The sequence below is a fragment of the Pelodiscus sinensis genome, chromosome 5 (assembly GCF_052426305.1).
Source record: "Pelodiscus sinensis isolate ZL-2025 chromosome 5, ASM5242630v1, whole genome shotgun sequence".
NCBI lineage: Eukaryota > Metazoa > Chordata > Testudines > Trionychidae > Pelodiscus > Pelodiscus sinensis.
The window spans coordinates 27,421,055-27,439,773 of NC_143056.1; the positions used below are offsets into that span (position 1 = coordinate 27,421,055).

General features: G+C 42.0%; 1 protein-coding gene across 8 annotated transcripts in view; it reads right to left on the reverse strand.

Moving 5' to 3' along the window:
- LOC102460294 (B2 bradykinin receptor) overlaps nt 1–18,505 on the reverse strand; it is a 41,844-nt gene extending 23,339 nt beyond the window's left edge. For 6 of the 8 annotated variants that reach the window (XM_075926623.2, XM_075926626.2, XM_075926621.2 and 3 more), the window contains exon 1: nt 18,248–18,505. The gene's annotated coding sequence lies outside the window, so the exon portion shown is untranslated. The remainder of the gene's footprint in view (nt 1–18,247) is intronic. The other 2 variants (XM_006133705.4, XM_006133703.5) reach the window with 2 other exon arrangements.
- Between the last annotated feature and the right edge of the window lie 214 nt (nt 18,506–18,719).

Below are 18,719 nucleotides of genomic sequence, written 5' to 3' on the forward strand. Positions count from 1 at the left end.
TCTTCTTAGTTGTACTAATTAGCAGTGAACAGATATTTAGATGTTCTTTAAAATTAGCATAACCTTGATGTCACCAGAGTCAAAGCCATGGATTCTCCAGCTCTCTTAGTCAATGGTCCATTTCACATGGAAAAAGAAAAAAGCTCTTGTGAACCCACCAATGTTTCAATCTCTCACTTCCATATTTTCTATCTCTTTTCATGGTCTTGTAGAGCAAATGAGAGGGCTCTATGGACACTTGCTGAACCCTGGGCCATTAGTTTGAGAATCACTATTGCATAGTATCCCACTGTATGTACTACTTACTCTCCCTGGGACAGGCAGTCTTACTCTAGGTTACATTTTCAAAGGGTCTCAGCGACATAGCACTGTAAATCCCATTTTCAAAAGTGCCAAAGTCCCATTGATTTTTAAGGGGAATTAATGGAATGTAGGCCCTAAGTGATTCAAATGCTTTAGCAAATGTTACCTTTAGCATCCTTGGTTATGCTGGGTATGTCTACGTGGCCTGAAGCAGAAAGCTTCCCAGGCCTGGTTGACATATTTGGGTGAGCAGGGCATTCACTCGGACTAAAAATAGCTGTGTAGTTAGTGCTTTGAAGTTGTGGCTATATTATATTGCCCTTATTGCTCCTAGCCACACATTCTTTGTGTGTCCTTGTGGTGGATGTCTACAATGTTGATCCATCATCAGAACACTGTGACTGGTCACAGCTTTTCCCTCAGGAAGTCTCCACTCAGCCATGGTAGGGACTTCCTCTGATTGTTGTTTTCATTTAACTGACTAAGTCGTTTTAGACTGAAAGTGTGAGTTTTTTCATTGTGACCAAGGGGGTAAGTGGAGAGAGGAAGTCTGCAAAGTGGGCAACCCCTTCCCATTCCTGGCATTCACAAAGCAGTGAATAAAACCTGCCCACACCCAAGCTATGGGAACAGACGTGGTACTGCCTGTTGCTTAGCTGTCCCTTTAAATCACTCATAGGCTCTGAGTGAGTCAGATATCCCACGTGTACTGGGCCTAAGGAAATGCGGTACCTGGTTTCAAGTTGACTGGCCCCCACAGACAGGGACAGAGGTGATGGTGTGAAAAATGGAGAAGTCATTTGCAGGCCATGGGTTTCCTCTTCCTACATCCAGAAGATCCCAAAAACAAGAGAAGGGAGGTTGAGGCTGTGGAGTAAGAAATGGCAGCCTGGGGAGGAATAGGTAGCCAAACCCTCCTTTTTGTTTAGGGGGAAAACTATGTGAAACATGACCATTTTGGATAAGTTTTGAGGATGGATGAACTAAAACCAATTTGCATAAACCCCCAATGAACCAAAGCCATAATTTTGCATGTCCCTCTTTGAAAGGTACAACACAAACGGCAGTCATTATTATCAGAGGGGTAGCCATGTTAGTCTGAATCTGCAAAAGCGGCAAGGAGTCCTGTGGCACCTTATAGACTAACTGAAGTGTTGGAGCATAAGCTTTCGTGGGCAAAGACCCACTTTGTCAGATGTACGTGCATCTGATGAAGTGGGTCTTTGCCCATGAAAGCTTATGCTCCAACACTTCAGTTAGTCTATAAGGTGCCACAGGACTCCTCGCCGCTTTTGCAGTCATTATTATATTCTTCATAAATAGCTAGAAAACCCTATGCAGTGTTTCTCTCATTTGCCTTTTCCCATGAGGACTTATACTCTGGGTTTGGCTTGTTGCTGAGAGAGATGGTCAGCCATTAACATAATTTCTTCCTTTCCAGTAGCTGGCTCACTGCCTAGCTTCCCAGTATCTGCTTAATCACATTGTCCTGTAAACCATGATTTGTGCGAAGCAGAGGTCAGTGCATATTTGCACGTTTCCAACAGAGCCTTTGAGGATGGTAGTAAAACACTTGTTGGAATAAAAACAAAAAACTAAAACCCAAGTGTTGCCATCAGGATACTTCATACAGACTTCCTTTTTTCACATATGACAAGTGTTCTCCTGGGAAGTCCCAGCTGTGGCCATATCTAGACATTTGGGTGCCAGGGACAAGCAAGCATATTTGTGTCTCCTACCAGAGGTCACATAACTCCTCAGAGTTTTTTATTACATCCCCACAACCCAGCTGTGTTGACAGCACTGAGGTTAGGTGACCTCTAAAAGTAAGTTCTGGGATGGAGGTGGCTCCATCTCCAGGAGCCAAACTATATGAGTTTGGCTCCCTAGGTAGCATTTGACTTCTGTATGTGGGGGGCAGAGGGCTTAACAAATTAGGCTAACTACTGTGTGTACTTGATGTGGTTGCACATTCACCCAATCAGGACATCATGTATCTAACTTCACAAGCACCCCCTAACGCTTCCTCCTGCTCTTTATATATAACACCAGAATAGCACTTCACACCTCCAAGGGGTTTTAAAAATGCCTAATTAATACTTGTAAACTCTCTGGAAATAGGCAAATTTCCCTGAGTTACAGATGGGGAAACTGAGGCACGCTGGGTTTCTTGAGCTTCCAAAAGCATCAGTGTCTGAGGCAGGATTAAAATTATGGCTGTGAACAACAGGCCCTTCTCCCTTCACCATCTCCTGCCAACCACGCATCAGCCTTGCATATGGAGTTGTGTGCATGTTCTGAACACATTTCATAACAGACCTTTGAATCGTTACTCCCTCAAGGGGAGGGAGGAGGAAAGGTCAATTCATTTCTGATTCAACTGCACCTTTGCCATGGGAGAAGACTCCTTCTACACCCCCATTCAAAGGGATTTGGATTTGCAATTCCTGCACTGGCTGATTTCTGGAGATGGCGTTACTTCCTCCGGCTAGTTTAGAAACACTAGTATTTTACTCATCATTCCATGAAGGTCACCAAAAAAGTTCTGGATGAGTCATTATTCCATGCTCCCCATTCCTTCCCGCCTCAATAAAATAATATCAAGCAATCAGGGATATTTAGCCCTACTCTCTAGTTTTTGGTGCCCTTAACAGTCATCTGACCCTGCTCAGCAATTAGTGCTGAAAGTACCAAATAGCAAGTCACACTTACCCTGGAGCTTCACCGGAAGGAAAGGAAACACCAAAGGAGAGGATGGTAAAACCAAAATCGGTGGCTGAAAGTCCCGGAGACATTCACCCTCTCAAAGCAGCTGCAACAAGTGGAACAGTATTCTCCATGCCAGGGCAGAGGCTTTATACTGCAGTTCAGCTACATACACTTCACTTAAAACTCATTGATAAGCACTTTGGTGGTGCCTTCCTTTGGCTCTCTCTTCTGTCAGACTGCCCAAAAAATACCCTGTAACCGCTGTAATTTAGCTCCTCTCCAGTGGCAGCTCTTTTCCGTGGACGGGAGCTTAACAGCTCTCCTGACTAGGCAGCGTGTGATGGTCTAATGACCAAACAACTTTTGCCAGTGTCTCTTCCCCTGCAGATTATATATTCCATGGAGAGAGCTGACTTTTAGAGGAACTGGCTGTAAGCCCTTTGCTAATGGTACCATGTTAACACTGTGCCAGCCCCTAATAGAAGAGACTGGAATTCACTTCATCCCTTGCCTACCACCACTACAGCCAGATACAGGTGCCATTGATGGTGGCTGCAACAATGCTGCACACTTTTACACCTCTCTAACACATTTTTCACACATGACGTATCCACAGCTGCAGCTGACCAAGGGGAGCTAAGTCAGGCATTACAGCCTTGTCTACACTGTAGAGTTTTGTTGATGCAAGTTATGCCACTGTATAGCTACTGCTGTAAGTAACTTGCTTTTGCATGTCCACATAATGCTCCCTGTGCCAATGGAGTGCATTCACACTGCCAGTTCTCACAGCCACAAATGGCTGCAGGGTGCTTTGGGAAGAGTTTGCTATGTCTCCTGGGCAGGTAGAATGTCACATGATGCAGGTTTCTCACTCCCATCATTCTATGGACATCTTACTAGAGAGGCAGCTACTTTTCAAATGCCCTGGCAACTTGCTCTGTCAGAAAGCAGAGATCCTGCATTGCTTACAGTACAGTGCTATGCATTATGAACACAAGGCTATCAGAGGACCCCCCCAGGGTGAAGGAAAGGGGTTACTTGGCTGGGAGAACATTAACACTGAGCCACAATAATGTGTGTTGGCATAGTGTGCTGCACCTGACAATGCTGGTTTGTACCGTGCTACAAACCCTGTAATGATTACTCCATGTGCCCCAAAAGTAGCACATGGTAATATGACCAAATTGATATTACCAAACACTAACACAGGAAGCCCACAAAATTGTGTATGTGTGGGGTGGGGGAACGGAGAATGTGTGTGGCTGTGGCTATGTCTACACTACAGAGTTTTTCCGGGATACCGGAAAAACTCTGCACCATCAAGGGAATGTGTCCGCTTTTTCAGATCAGTTTCCGAAAAAGTGGGCGTGATCTTTCGGAAGCCCTGTATTCCTCATTTTATGAGGAATAAGGGCTCTTCTGCAAGAGGAGGTTTTTCCCCACATTTGGCCCCATATAGACAGACCAAATGTCAGAAAAGCCTCTTCCAAAAAAAGAATAGCAAAAAGGTACGCAAATTGCGGTTTGCAATTTGTGTAGCTTTTTCCGAAAATAACCTGCAGAGTAGACAAAGCCTGTGGGTGTGAGAGAGACAGTGTGTGTATGTGTGTGTGTTGGGGAAGAGTGAATGTGTAGGCAAGCTGTCTCTTTAAGATGTGCCACCAACCAGAAGCAACCCACTCTAAGGCAGAAGCTGGTGCATATAAAGCAGATGTCTCTCTGTTCCCCCATCCCAGCTCAGCAGAGACCAGTACACTAGTAGCGGGAGAAGGACACTCCAATATCAGCCTCTGCCTCCTTCCCCCGCTCTGCATTGCATAGCACAGCACAAGTCTCTTTCTCCCTTCCCCATAATAGCTCATCCTGCCAGCCCCCTGCTCTGGGTGCGTGAGAGCAGGATTCTGTGTTCATGTTTTGATTCCATGGTTTCTTCTAAGTTCTCCCACAGCCTCCTCTCCCCACACACCAGGCAGGAGTGAGTTTGCTGCCCAGAATAGGCATATTCAGCTGGGAAGTAGCTTTGTGAGCACTCCAGGGTGAGCAGTTTCAAAACTTCCTGGGGTTCTAAAAGGGGAGAGGTTGATGCAGGCAGTGGAATTCCAAGCAGTGAGCAGAATGGTCATGGTGGGCATTGTGGGATCCATCTTAGGGGCCATTTATGGTGATGTCACAAACATCTGTCTACACAGTCACTTTGTGGCTCTAACTTTGCTAAGCTCTATGCCTCTACCTGAGACAATTTTATTTTGCTTGTAAAGCGGGAGAATTTTATCAACAAAAGGAGCAACAAGACTTTGTAGTATAGAGAAGACCTAAGATCTAAGAATGGCTGCCCAGTGAGCCTGGAATCTCAATTATCTCTTTCCTCAGTCACAGTCTTCATCAACTCCCATCATACAGGAAGCTGATTTCTTTAGTCCCCACAGATCCTCGATGTTATACCTTCTGTTCAGCTGGCTACCACCCCTGCCCCCCCATACCAAGCTGCAGAGATAATCCAGTCAAAACCTTTCCCCCCCCCCACTAAGACCCATGCTAGCAGCTCAATGGGACTTGAGGAATATACCCATGCACCAGGAACCCACAAGGGCATCACAGCTAGAGTGGAGGCCAGAAAACTGTCCCTCTGTAAAATAATAATTGATAATACATTGCACTCCTACAGTGCCTTCCATCCAAGAATATATGGCCTACGTTCACTTGTTCACTGCAGGGAGCTGGACTTCTCCAGGTCTCTTCTAGCCCAATATTTCTGTGATTCCATAACACCACATTCACTGAGTGATCCAACACTATTTAATAGTGTATATTAAGACAACAATAGTTTAAGCTAGAAGATGAGGATGACTGGCTATTGGCAGTTGAAACTACAAAGGCAATTTCAGACTGCCAGAAACTTATTAGCCAAGACAGAATTTGTCCTTTATAGTACACTTAATATTGCTACTTTAGTAAATCTACCATTAATGATCAGAGGGTGTCTATTTAATGTTAGCACCCACTAACTTCATGCTATGGAGTCACAATGTACTAAATCACCCTACACACTGAAACACATTCTCCATTTTCTGAAAAGTCTGGTTTTTTTAATAAGCCCCATCAACCAGGCACAACCCTGCTTAGTTTGTGAGACACTGTATAATTCAGGGACAAGGCATACTGCATGTATATCAGATAGATTTTTACCCAGTTGTCCATTTTTCATCTTTCATTTCATACCCTCTATGTGGATTATTGAAATTTAGAACACAGAAGGGCAGACACCAGGTAAAATCCCTTTTCAAGGAGAGTATAGCCTTCTACTGAACTATTTCTGTTATCTTGATCTTTTCTTGAACTATTTCTGATAACTTGATCTGTGAACTGCAAAAGCCAGATTTTTTGTGCTCCCCAGGTTGAACAATGCCTCTATATAAAACCATGGTACACCCATATCTTCAATACTGTGTACAGATATGGTCACCTCATCTCAAGAGAGAAATATTGGCATTAGAAAAGGTTCAGAAAAGGGCAACAAAAATAATTAGGAGTTTGGAACGGGTCCCATATGAAGACAGATTAAAAAGACTTGGACTTTTCAACTTAGAAAAAAGGAGACTAAGGGAAGAAATATGATAGAGGGCTATAAAATCATAACTGATATGGAAAAAGTGAACAAGAAAAAGTTATTTACTTATTCCCACAACATAAGAACTAGGAGTCACCAAATGAAATTAATAGGCAGCAGGTTTAAAACAAAAGAAAGTTTTTCTACATTCAGCATACCGTCAACTTGTGGAACTCCTTGCCAGAGGATGTGGTAAAGACTAGGATTTTAACAGGGTTCAAAAAAGAGCTAGATAGATTCATGGAGGTTAGGTCCATCAATAGTTATTAGCCAGGATGGGTAGGAATGGTGTCCCTAGCCTCTGTTTGCCTGGAAATGGATGACAGAAGAGGGCTCACATGATGATTTTTGTGTTCTCTCCCTCTGGGGCATATGGCCTCTGTTAGCAGACAGGATACTGGGCGAGATGGACCTTTGGTCTGACCCAGTATGACCATTCTTACATTCTGTTGATCTTTCTCTTGAGCAGTTGGGACAGTCATGTCACATTATTTTGATATTTCTGGACCCAGCTGATTAATGCAACTGGACTGGATGCCCAAGCCTCTGTGAAAAAGGACATATTGTTCAGCAAAATATGGTTAAAAATACCAGAATGTCTGGGGTTTTTTGTGAAACTTTTCTGTGGTGGAAGGTAAAGATGTGAGAGTACTTGAAGTTTTGGGGGTAAGTACAGTGGTCTAAAAAGCTTTTCAAAGATATTGGCAATAAAAGGTAGAAACAGGGCCTGGGTAAAAATCTATTCTGTTTTAGCACTGTAAATCCAAAATAACTCCAATGACCTCAACAATTCAATAGAGTTACACCAGATCTTCCTGGGCATAACTGACAAAATAATTTAGCCACATTGCTGCTAAGGACCAGTAACTTAATTTAGATACATTTATAACCTATGTAAATGGTTGTATTAAAGCTGAACTGGATAGTTCATGAAAAGTTAAAGGACTACTCTGGTAATTCTGTGTAGTGATAAAAGGGAGTCACCCCCTCTACCAACCTTTTAATAACTGCACTGTATTTTTTCTCCTTCTCCTGCATCTATACCAGTATTTTGGGAATACATTGTATTTTTGTGGTGGTGGAGTTAGCTGATATTGAGGCTTTACAAATCAACTTCCTATTGAAAAAGAAATCTTTGATGCAGAATGTGGGTCTATTTGGAGTACAATTTGTTTATTTTTACCCTGTCCTTGTACAGAGGCAGTCACCAAAAGCATGCAGGCTCATAGACTTCAAGGTCAGCAGGGACCATAGTTATCATCTAGTCTGACCTCTTGCACATTGCAGACCAAAGAACTAGGAATGTAAATATTGTTAGCCATTTAAATTATTAAAATCATATGGATTAATCATTAACAAGTTCACAGTGTATCCTTGGCTTGAGGGATACTCTGTGGTCCCTTCTCAGAGGTGGAATAGAATGGGCTGAGAGATAAGTTGCATGTTTATGACTGGACACTGCACACCTTGCTCTGATAATGACCCTTGCTCTCACAGTCAGTAGGTGCTGTCCAGTGCAGCTAACTCAACAGCTAATTCAGCCAGGTGAGCAGCGGTGCCAGGCCAGATCCAAGTGTTCCGACAGACTCAATGGTTCCCAGGCAGACCCATTGCTGCAGCCAGCTGTTAGAGAAGCAGAGCTGGAGGTACTGCTGGGATGCCCCACACAGTGCCCAAGGCTGTGAGAGCACTACAAGCTCCTCTTGGGTATTGCTTCAGACTTTTTAATGTACACATTTGGCATTACAATGCCAGAAACATATTTTACCAATTTGCTTAAATATGGACTGCAATATATTTTGATGGTAAGACTAATACTTATTGATAACCAGTTAATCATTTAATACTTGCCATCCCGACACAGGATCTCAACCACTGCTAGACAATCTTCTCCTTACAAGAATCTCAGTCCTAACCCCAAAGCATGATTTCATGGTGAAACTCCCTCAAGAATTGACTCTAGTTAGAGAATTTTTGGCCTGATCTATACTAGAAAATGAGGTCAGTTTCTCTGCATAAGTCAAGAGGTAAAAAATCCCCACCCCTGAGCAATATTGTTAAGCTGTCCCCATGTAGACACCAGTAGGTCAACAGAAGAATTCTTTTATTGCCATAGCTAGTACCTTATGAGGCAGTGGATTGTCTATGCTGACACTACATCCCCTGCAATCAGCATCAGTAGCGTCCATGCTGAAGTGCTGTTTTAGTGTTTTAAGTGTAGACGAGACCTACGGCAGAGAGCAAACTCTTTTAAACCTTGCAATAGCTCCTCCAAAGCAGGACAGCACCACAAAAACTAACAGTACAAGTATTTCCTCAAAGCCTTTGAACACTGTTCTAACTGCATGTAATAAGAGTAGCACCTGGTGGTGCCTGACATAATTATGGTGCAAAGTTCCCTGGCTGCACTTAATTAGGCTCTTTCTCAATGAGATGTGTCCAGTGTCTCCTACACAACAGCAGAACACAACATACTGTTATCTTGATATTACAAGGCATCCTGAGTCTCTCACTTTTATAAGCAGAGCCCTGCAAACTCACAGATATCTGCTTTATATCCATGGGCAACCACATCCGTAGATGTGGATGCAGATATCTGCAGCTCGTTTTTGTGGATACAAATTTTGTATCGAGAACTCTGCAAATGTGTAGACATCCACTTTATATCCACAGGTATCTGCACAGGGCTCTCTTTATAAAGCCTTTCGGGGAGTAAACCCTTGTTAGAGACACATCCTGGGACTCACTTGGCTTACGAATCCACTCATGTTATCCCATTGCTATGAGAGAGGGTCTCTGGTTTCAGCACCTCTGCTTCTCAGTAGGGCTCCATCAGTGAGTCCAGAGGAGTCTGGACTACAGTGCAAGACAACCCCTCTTTGCAACTCTGCATCTGAGAGATGTTTTCAGTGGCACAGGAGAACCTCTACAAAACAAGATGTTCTTTATCAATCCACAGGACAACAGGTTTCAGAAACACTAGGTTAAAATGGCAAAGAAACTCTTCCATTATCTGTCATCCTCCTCTTGCTTGAACAGGGGCATCCTTCTTTGCACTGCCTGGAAGAGAGATACTTGCCTGCAGCCAGGTTCCCAGCCCTGCCCAACTGTTACTCTGTGGGATTACGGGATTACCCTTTTCTGCCCTGTGAGCAAGTCTTTTAGTAGGTCAGTTCTTTACCTGTTGTTGCATTCATGCTTTTTTTCATTTTCACTCCCCACCCCCTTCCCTGCTTCTTGGGTTTAGACATGATAGGAGCTGTGTTTAGACAGGTAATCACCCATCCACATTCCAAATCATTTTCTTGGCCAGAAGTCACTAAAACCAGTCATGGTTTTCCATGGTATCTGTAAGGTAGTTGTAGTCACATGTTGCGAGTTTTGATGGTTCATTAACACCAACCCAGACATACAGCAGTGACATACACTTGGGAAAAAAGTCTGCTTCTTGACATCAAGTGGATAGCACTACAGAATCCAATGGGTAAACTGAGTGACACAATTTTCGTAATCAAGAAATTTATCACTTTCTCTACAATTACAAAATATCCTATCTGAAAACTTTCTTTTAGCAAGAACCACAGAGTTGCTGCAGAGTATCTGGATGAGGCTGTCTGAATGGAATAGCCTAAACTAGAAAAAGAAAGAATATGAGCTCTGGGATATAAAACAGGTGAAACCAGGTGGAGAAATGAGCAAGTAGAAGGGGGAATGCTGGGCTTAGGAAAAGAGAGAGAGAGATTTTTAATATTCAGAGATGGATTTAAGACCCAATATGAACCCAGATCCAGATCTGAATTATGAACATCCCAAATTTTGGATCTGGAGTTTTGGTTTTGTTTAGTATAAAATGAAACTCTGGTCCTTAGGTTCAAACATCCTGAAGGTTCAGCAGCATCTAGATCTGGTATTTAAAATCAAGCCTACACTAATTTATTTTCCCCTGTACATGATGAAAACTTGTTCATTCAATACTAAAAACATGTTTTAAAGCTTCCATTTAATTCCCTTTGTCCTGGTCTACACTAGGGAGTTAACTCCCATTATTTCAAAACATCAAGTGGAGCATCCACACTAACAAACCTGTTATTTTGAAATAAGGGGCCGGTTATTTTGAAATAACTCCTGCTTTCCATGAGGAATAATGTTTATTTTGAAATAACAGTATTTATTTAACTATTTCAAATTAGCAGTAGTGTGGATGCTTCATGGCTGTGATTACCCCTCAATGCTTCCTGGGGCTTGTAGTGTCAACAGTAAGGGGGTCTGCCTCAGACTAATTTTGAGGCTTTCTTGTTGTGTGGACACACTATTCCGGGACTTATTTCAAAATAAGTTATTTCTAAATAATTTCCTTCCTTTGGAGAAGAAGGTACAATAGAATCTATCTATCTATCTATCTACAATGAACTTGGCAGGAGATAAACTTCCTGTTAGGTGCAATGGAATGAAACTATACTGATTCATGGAATGAAACATGTGTCTGTACTGAAATGAGCATAGTGGAATTGTGGGTTGCGTGACACTGTGTAGCATGTGGCTGTTGTGGGAAAAAATGGCTTATTGCATGGGGAGGGCTCCCTGCATTTCACTAAAAGGTGAATATTCCTAAAGCACTAAATGTAACATGCTAAACAAGTGTAACCCAGAGCTATTGAGACCTCTAAGAAAGCAAGAAGTCTGCTCTACAGCCTTAGCTAAGTGCCTTTTAGATCATGCAGTAGAGGCTCATGGCTTTAACCTCTAAGGCACCAGGTTCAATCCCACCTGCCAACAACCAAGGTCTGTGGATTTTACACCAGTATTTAGAGCTGAACTTCATACATCTCTCTCTCTTACTTCTAGCTCTGAGAAGCAGATCTGCTGCTGAGCTAAATAGCTGGGATTTTTTGATTATAAGGTGTTCAATTTATGGGAAAATTGGCAGTGTTGTGTGGAAAATTCTTATAGTTTTCTTCAAATGCATTGGAAGTGTTGTCAGACATGCCTCTACAGGCTCCATAAACGTCAGCATACAGCATCCTAGACATGCAGGACTAATTCTTGTGCCTGACTCACTCCAACTTTGCATTAAACTATGATACTGTAAAGCCAGGCCTTCCCACTCTGAAAATGAACTGGCAAATCACATTTTTTTTAAAGCACCATTTAGAAATGTTTCAGCTTTAAAACATTGATTGGTTCTTGTGAAATCCAAGCCTGGCTTCTTCCACACTTAAAAACCTAAGGCTATATCTAGGCGGCATGCTTCTTTCGGAAGAAGCTTTTCCAAAAGAGATCTTCCGGAAAATCTTTTTTCGAAAGAGCGTGTCCACATTGATTGGATGCTCTCTCACATTTCAGTTGTGATTACTGTGGCCAGAGTGGCCACCTGTGCTTTTTCCTGAGGCCTCTTCTTTTGAAAAAACACTCTCTTCCATGTCCACATACGCCTTTTCCCGAAAAAGTTTTTTTGGAAAAAGGCTTCTTCCCCGTAAAAAGAGGTTTATTGCTGTTGGAAAAACCCCTCCATTCTTTTGACTTTCCGTCAAAAGAAAGCAATAGCAGTGTGGACATAAGTGTAGTTTTTCCAGAATAACAGCCGTTTTTCCAGAAAAAACTCTGCAGTGTAGACATACCCTTTTCCCTTGTGGTATATATCAAAGATCTCTGCAAACAATCCAAGACTAGTAGTAGAGTAACTCCTTCTGCTTGTTTATTGGTCAGTGGTGATACATATCACTGTTTGCCAGCTGGGCATTTTAGTATTATCTAGAAGAAGGAAAATAAAAGAGTCATGTCTAAATATGGAAAAGGTAATAAATTAGCAAAATGGTTTTGATCCTAATCAAAGGAGGCATCAGAATTGTCCGATTAAAAATAACTCCTGACCTCCTTTTTACCAAGGAGGATAGTTTCTTGGGGGCCAGGAAATAAACACTGGAGCTGCCCAGTGCCCACGGCACCCCAGTGCAGTGCACAAACACAAGAGACAGCTACACTAGTCAGCAGGGCAGGACTCCAGGCTGATGCAGCTGCAAATGGCAGTAGAATTTACCTTCTTATTAAAATGTCACAGAATTCTTGGCTTTTGCAGCATATAGCTACAAGGAGGTCATGTACTGCAGCTTGTCCACTTCACTGTGCTTTCCCAGACCAAGTCTTTTGCTGTCTTTTCCCCCCAGAAAAAGGAGCTTGGTGTGTTTCCAATGCTATCCTTACTAGAAGAGACCCTTCAGGGCAGTAACAAGGAGGAGAGAAGCTTATGCAATTGATTATCTTACCGATTGGAAGGATAAAGAAATCTTATGGAGGAAGCAGGAGAGAGGTCTCTAAAGACCTTGCATATGTCCATCAGGGTTTGAATGTAGAACCCTCTTCACTGTGAGCCTGGCTTTGGAACCATATACATTTGGAAAGGCAAGATTCATTATCCAAGAGAACAGTTTGCCAAGAGTCAGGGTGGAAGCTGCATCATTGACAGTTTTTGAATCAATATGGGATGGCTTTTTCCCCTAAAAGATCTGCTCTAGGAATTATTTTGGGACAGTTCTATAGTCTGTGATATATAGGACATAAAATCAGATTATCACAGCTGTTCCTTCTGGTCTTTGAACCTATGAACCAATTTGTACAGTTTAAGGATTCACACATTTTCAGGCCACTAAAGTACCATTAGATTATCTAATCTGACATTGTATAACAGAAGCCATAGAACCGTACCAAGTAATTCCTGCAGCTAGTCCAAGAACTGATGGTTGAACTAAAGCATGTGTTTTTATATTGTGCTTCCCATCTCACAGTAGTGTTTAGCTGTGATGGCAGTTTGTGATTGACCAACTGCATGGATTTCTGATCCTACCTGGCCAGGCCAGGAATACAGTCACAACAGTCTTTATGGTGCTGAAACAACTATATAAGTTTTAATGGCTTAGCTGAGCTCTGGTTTTGGAAATACCATCCCCAAATGGCAGGAGAATGGAGTTTGACAAACTGGAAGTAAACAGGGGGGCTTTTCATTAACCATTTATTTCTAGTAAACAGATCCCTGAGACCAAATTTTCAGCTTGTAAGTGTCACAGCTCAGCTAAAGTGAATGGAATTACGCTAATTTTACACCAGATGATTTTTTGTCCCCTGGTAGCAACTGTATCAGTTGATCGGAAGCCCACTGAATTCGACAGGAATCTTTCTGTCTTTTCACTTCAATGGCATTTGGATCAGGCCCCAAGTGGACATTTTGAAGGCTTCACAGTTGTTTTGTTTCATAGGGATTGACAGCTAATGATGCACTAAACAGGCCTCTAGCTTAGTCATTATCACAAGACAATTTATCATTAGCCATTACCATTAGTGGAGGAGAGCAAGTTGGGATGAGGTGGAGTGTTATCCCTTCTCAGCATACCTGCTTTTCCAGGCTCAAACCATTCTCTGTTTGTCCAATGTACATAGCAGACCGATTATCAATAAACTACAGCCTATATTGGAACAGGATACCATACTCAAAGAGGCTCTGGGAGACAGACCCATAGTCTCCTATAGACAACCACCTAACCTCAAGATGATTCTTATCAACCACCACAGGACATACCACACTAATACCAACCCTGGTACCTTCCCTTGCAACAAACCCCGTTGCCAGCTTTGTCCACATATTCATTCTGCTGATACCATTATTGGACCTAACCAAGTGAGTTATAAGATCAAGAACACATATTCCTGCGCATCCAGAAATATAATCTATGCTATCATGTGCCGAAAGTGTCCGTCTGCTATGTACATTGGACAAACATCTCAGACACTTCGCCAAAGGATTAATGCCCACAAAACAGATATCAGACAAGATCACAAAGAGAAAACAGTTTCTTGTCATTTCAACCAGAAAGGACACAGTCTTAATGACCTGCTAACCTGCATCCTACTTCAGAAGACATTCAAATCTGCACTTGAAAGGGAATCCTCTGAACTGGCATTCATGCTAAAATTTGACACCCTCCGCACCGGACTTAATAAAGACCCCAACTATCTTACACATTACAAAGATAGCTTCCCCAATTATCACCTCTAATACTATTAACTCACAGACATTTCCCCTTCCCCACCTCTAATATCATTAACTCACTGGCATTCACCTTCTTTCCCCCCCCCCCCCCCATCCCCCTTCTGTTCTGTAATGTGATTTGTCCTTTTCATGTGTGTTCATTTTTTTTAAATTGTATCCTTTGATATATATGGTTGTGACTGTTGTCTTCCATTATTTGATCTGAGGAAGTGGGTCTGGCCCACGAAAGCTCATCATCTAATAAACTATCTTGTTAGTCTTTAAAGTGCTACATTGTCCTGCATTTTGCTTCAACTAGTCCTTCAGTTTTCCACGTACAAGCCCCATTAAAGTAGAAGGGATTTGATAGTTGTGACACTTTCTTTTGTTCAGGCTACCTATGGACCTTGGATGTACCTCTCAGAAGAAACTCATGGCTGCATGTTGACAGCCCCATTATCTGAAGTTAGCCCAGGGCCACATTCTGTTCTAAATTGCAGCCATACCACACCATGGCTACGTCTAGACTGGCATGATTTTCCGGAAATGCTTTTAATGGAAAAGTTTTCCGTTAAAAGCATTTTCGAAAAAGAGCGTCTAGATTGGCACAGATGCTTTTCCGCAAAAGCACTTTTTGCAGAAAAGCGTCCGTGCCAATCTAGACACGCTTTTCCGCAAAAAAGCCCCGACCGCCATTTTCCCTGATCGGGGCTTTTTTGCGGAAAACAAATCTGAGCTGTCTACACTGGCCCTTTTGCGCAAAAGGGACTTTTGCCTGAACGAGAGCAGAATAGTATTTCCGCAAGAAGCACTGATTTCTTACAGTAGGAAGTCAGTGCTTTTGCAGAAATTCAAGCGGCCAGTGTAGACAGCTGGCAAGTTTTTCCCGGAAAAGCAGCTGATTTTCCAGAAAAACAGGCCAGTCTAGACACAGCCCATGAGATTAATTGGTTTACATAGGTGTGAAAGCTGAACATCGCACAAAGTAGGAAGCGTCAGAGGGTCCGTAAGCTTGAACAATCAGATCAAGGGTATTTTAAAGAAAAAACACCTTAGAACCCAGATGAGGAGTCAGAATATGGAGAAGAAATAAAATTTACACAAAGCTGAAGTTAGTTGGTACATAAAGAAAATCACTCAGCATATTAGCGAGATTAAAAAGACCTGGACTTTTATCTTAGAAAAGAGGAGACTAAGAGGGGATACAATAGAGGTCTATAAAATCATGACAGGTATGGAGAAAATGCGAAAGGGAAACGTATTTACTTGTTCCCATATCATAAGAACTAGGGATCACCAGATGAAATAGGTAGCAGGTTTAAAACAAACAAAAGGAAATTTTTCTTCACACAGCAAATAGCCAATCTGTGGAACCCCTTGCCAGATCTGTGTTTTAATAGCACCTAATGCAATAGGGTCTGGGTCCATGACTGGGACTCCTAAGACTTGCTGCAATACAGCTAGGAAGAAATTCTCATATAAAGGTTGTGGTAGGTGCGTCCCCCTCCTGGGTCCCTGACCTCTGTTCTGTCCACTATCCCAAGTTTTAGGGCCACAGCATGAAACTCACTCTGGCCACATCTAGACTGGCATGATTTTCCACAAATGCTTTTAACAGAAAAGTTTTTCATTAAAAGTATTTGTGGAAAAGAGCATCTAGATTGGCACGGACACTTTTCCGCAAAAGCACGTTTTGAAGAAAAGCATCCGTGCCAATCTCAACACGCTTTTGTGCAAAAAAACCCCGATCGCCATTTTCACAATCGGGGCTTTTTTACGCAAAACAAATCTGAGCTGTCTACACTGGCCCTTTTGCTTTGCACAAAAGCTTTGCACAAAAGGGACTTTTGCCTGAACAGGAGCAGCATAGTATTTCCGCAAGAAGCACTGATTTCTTACAGTAGGAAGTCAGTGTTCTTGTGGAAATTCAAGCAGCCAGTGTAGACAGCTGGCAAGTTTTTCCCAGAAAAGCAGCTGATTTTGCGGAAAAACTTGCCAGTCTAGACACAGTCTCTTAGTTTTAGCACTTGACCTTCTGTCCCTCAGCATAAACAATAGTGTTGGGCTTGAGTCCTGGGCCAGTCAGGGCTGAGTAGTAAGTCCTCCTCCTCTAGCCCCTTGTGGATACAGAGCCTTTCAACACCCCCTGCCCAAGCCCCTCACCTCCCTATGCACCTTTAGCAGAGGGAGATTCTACTCCTCTGTATCATCACCTGGTTGGTTGTTCCTCTCTGCACTCCTCAATTCCCCCCCCCCCCCCCCCCAAGGCTTTTAAAGAAGCCCTGTAGCAGCCTGATTCAGCTCACCTGGCCCTTAATTAATTTGTAGCCACTCTGTCTCAGCTGCCCCTAATTAGCCAGGGCCCTTGCTGTTCCTCTTGTAATGGCTGCCTCTTTCCCATTTTAACAAGCCTTTTAACCTTCCCTCTCAAAAGGTCTTTCTCTCTTTCATCTGCAAATTTCCACAGGGAGCAGATGACAACAACTACAAAACTCATATTATTGATATAACTTGTTATTTCACTACTTTCAAAATGGCATGCTGGAATATATGACTTTTGGGAACTATGGAGTGTAAACAGAAATTTGCCTAACAGATGCATTTTAGCCTTAAAATATGTAATTGTTTAAAATAATATATATGCAACAACGTAATAAAAATAAATTCAAACTTGAGGATCCTAGTGACAATCTCTTTGAATTCCCCTGTTCTGGTATTCAGCTGATATATAACTACTATTATAAAGCCAGGACTACTACAAAAGTCACTGTCAGCTATAACAGGAGTGATTTAACATTTCTAGTGTATATTGTGACATTATTACCAGTTCCGTCTGCCATATGTTCCTAGAAATAACTCCAACTTTAAGCTTCTTTCATTATCATCAGCTTACAAGTCAAGTTTTTTAACACTTTAAAGTTTTTCCTTTATTAGAAATAAATCAAGGTGTAATTTTTAACAAGAAGTTTGAGAACAATAAACCTGAACTCTGTCAGCTTTGCTGTACAATGCACACTTTTAGATTTTCATATTTAAGGAACCACAGATAATAAAGCTCAGCTGTGCATGATACACACAAAAAGAGTCCCTGCCCCACAAAAATGTACAATCCAAATAACAAGCACAAACGAAAATCTCCCTGCAGGGAGACAAAGGAGAGAGTTTACTTAGTGTGTTTTCTCTGTGGTTGGTTAGTCAATCTCTCTCAGAAAACATTCTAGAAAGTTTGTATTATGAAGTCTTTTGCACTTTTGTGAGACACTATATATGATCTTCTGTCACAACCAGTGTTCTGCCTTCTGACCTGCAGTGTGGTCATCTGCAACTGAAATTCCACTGGGTCATTAGCACCTTAACTACTTTCAAGGGGTGGTATTCTGGGCTGAAAATCCCATTCATCATCAAAAACTACTTTTGAAAGATAGAGTCTAACAACAAAACAAAAATAATGGTAATTAATCATAATCCTCGCTAGTAGCATGATCTCTTTTGCAATTGAAACAAAAATATAAAGAAAAAACAGCTTTTTGAGGAAGAAATGAAAAATGGTGAGGAATTAGAATAAATGAGAGTTTTTCAGTCACTATAAGAGAAGAAGAAACACATACCTTCACTCTGAATATTCCTTAGAGGAGGTTAATGTTGGTAAAGAGAGAGATTTCTCACCATGTGGACAGGCAGGCTCTGACTGTTGTATGAATGATTTCAACTTCTGTTTTTCTGCTCAGCTATAGAAAGAATAAGCTCATCCCACTGTTCATGACATCAGACTCCTGAGTTTTTTCTCTCCTGGCTGTAAACTCCTCCAAGAATGGAGTTTGGCAGCTATTTTCAATGTGAGGTTACTGGTGTCTGACTAAAACTTGTGAATAATACAATTCAAGCTAAAATCCAGGAAGTGCCATGAAAATCCCTCCCACTCCTACTTCCAAGTTTTATGCTTGATTCTGCTTGGGGCTTTCTTAATCCTTTTGGTTTCATTAGGAGTCGAGGGTGCTCTCTGCTCTAGAGGTGATCAGAAATGTTATTGGTAATATGTTTTTTTAAATGGAAAGTGCTGATTCCTCAAAATGGAAACTA